Here is a 2,102-nt window from a genome sequence, read left to right as displayed (position 1 = left end):
ATCACAAGTCACTTTTTAAAAACTATGCTCACTACAGGCTAACAGGTCACCAAGGACTCAGACATCTCTAGCTTTCTCAAGCCCAAATTACAGCAATTTACAGCTGCTACTTACGTATTTTGAAGTTAGGCTCGCTGCACTTATATTAAAGAAAGTAGCATTTGATTCTGCAGCAACTGCCTTGGCCTAGGAGGAGGGGAAAAAAAAGTACTTTTTGAAACATCACACTGAAGATAGTTGTCTCCTGTAGCAAGCATTCATGGCCTGATTGATGGTTTTGAAAAACCCTATTTTTTCAAAGAGAACACCTTGTAAATGGTACAGAAAACTTCTGTACAGGCCACTTACAAATAAGAACGGATAAGCAGGCAAACCACTAGAGAAATTTCCAGACTCCCTTAGACTTCTCTAATTACATTTATTCCATAGCCAAGTACAACTTGCTTACTAAAGAATACAAGTCCCCAACTCCTTTCAATTTATCCTGAGTAGACATTTGAATCAACTTTACCACTCGGGTGGTAATTTAAGGCAGCAGTTTGGATCAAATCACATTAAAAATTATGGTGGTTTTTTTTTTCCTCCTTATCCTATCTATAAAAAAACTAGGTTTCCTGAAAGCTAGGAAATACAATCAGTTCAGTCAGAATGCTCATTCAGACTACCTTCTTCAACAGTTTCACCACATTCAAGTAATTATGATTGTCTGGTTATACAGTTTAATTTTAGTGATCAGCAATTATGTTCCAGGATGCAAAACACAACAGATGAGCCTAAGTGGGTTCCTCAACATTCACACTCCTGCACTTCAGAGCTGATCCAGCTTCAGTGCCAGCAAAGAGAGTATGCAGCTGCAGCCATGCCATGTGATGCAGGACAATGTGCCCAGCTCAGCTGCATCAGGACACTCAATGCTCCCTGGCTGATGCACAGCCATTTCACTCCAGTTCCCCAAATCTAGTACATCAGGCTGAGAAAACAAGCTGCAGCCAGACAGTTCAACAGCCCTTACACTCTTTGCATGTCAGTGCGTGAGACAATCCCCTTTCTTGCTACTGTGCTCCCTCCCCATTTTCAAAATGTATTTCTCCATAAAATTCACTGTTAAGAACAATTTTGCATTTTTGTCTATAAAATGACGCCATAATACATACTCAAGAATATACAGTTTATTACCACACGAGCCAAACTAAAAGCCACCCTTCCTGGTTACATTTTAAGCCCACCAACTCATGCATGAAGTAGTTTTCTCACCAACATTGTCTTCCCATTTCCTGGTGGGCCAAACAGCAATAAACCACGTGCAGGAGCTCTCAGACCTGTAAACAACTGAAAAGTACATCATCGTAAGTTATCTTCAAAGACTTAAATAAAATGTGGCTCTGCCTTTGTAAGAAAATGGTCTAAGACTGAGGAATGGCTCATTGGTGCAGTGCTTTTAACAGTAGCAGTGCCACAACAGTACAGGCTTCCAGAGAGCTATGCTCTCTGTTACTAACTTGACTTAATGCACGCCACTATTGTTTCCCACACAACAGTTAAATTACATTACGATTGTTCTGTGCATGGATGCACTGTGAAAGCAGTTTAAAACACTGTCCACAAGACAGACTAGCCTATCAAGTTTAAAGCATCAATTCCATTTACAAAGGAGGTAATACAGGTGTTTGTAGTAGGAGAGCTAAAGCAACGTTCTTACGAACTCCATATGGAAGAACTCCTTCGTCTTTCTTTTTTTTATTAAATGAAACTTGAGAAGACAAGCTTTCAACGAAACTATTTAGAATATTACTTAACAGCCACCTACTCCCTCTATGTGCTACTGATAGTCATCTCCTCCCTCTCACTTTGCACTGGCTTCATCTTTCCTACACTATAAAATAGCACCAATCATACGTATCAGCACAGCAAGCAAGTGTAAAAATTCTCATAGAGTACATATCTTTTAGTCATTATTGTCGTCTGCCTTCTCCAGCACTTTGTCTTTATCCTTTTCCTCAAAAGTTTCAGAGTTCCTTTTTTGGTCTCACACTCACCCGTCCCTTCCAGGCTCTAATAATTCCACCAAACAAGTAAAAGGAAAAGTAGGGAATCTCTCGTAT

The 2,102-nt window shown here is 39.9% G+C and overlaps 1 long non-coding RNA gene across 1 annotated transcript; it reads right to left on the bottom strand.

Annotated features, from left to right (window-relative positions):
* Positions 1–156: 156 nt before the first annotated feature.
* LOC108491917 lies at positions 157–1,398 on the bottom strand. Its single transcript, XR_001872962.1, has 2 exons — positions 1,255–1,398; positions 157–186 (listed from the first exon to the last, which is right to left on the bottom strand). It is a non-coding gene; the product is annotated as an uncharacterized LOC108491917 (long non-coding RNA).
* Positions 1,399–2,102: the final 704 nt, after the last annotated feature.

The sequence above is a fragment of the Lepidothrix coronata genome, unplaced genomic scaffold, assembly GCF_001604755.1.
Source record: "Lepidothrix coronata isolate B3197 unplaced genomic scaffold, Lepidothrix_coronata-1.0 Scaffold2779, whole genome shotgun sequence".
NCBI classification, from domain to species: Eukaryota; Metazoa; Chordata; class Aves; order Passeriformes; family Pipridae; genus Lepidothrix; species Lepidothrix coronata.
Note: the sequence above shows the minus strand (reverse complement) of the source record. Positions and strands in the feature narration are given on the sequence as shown.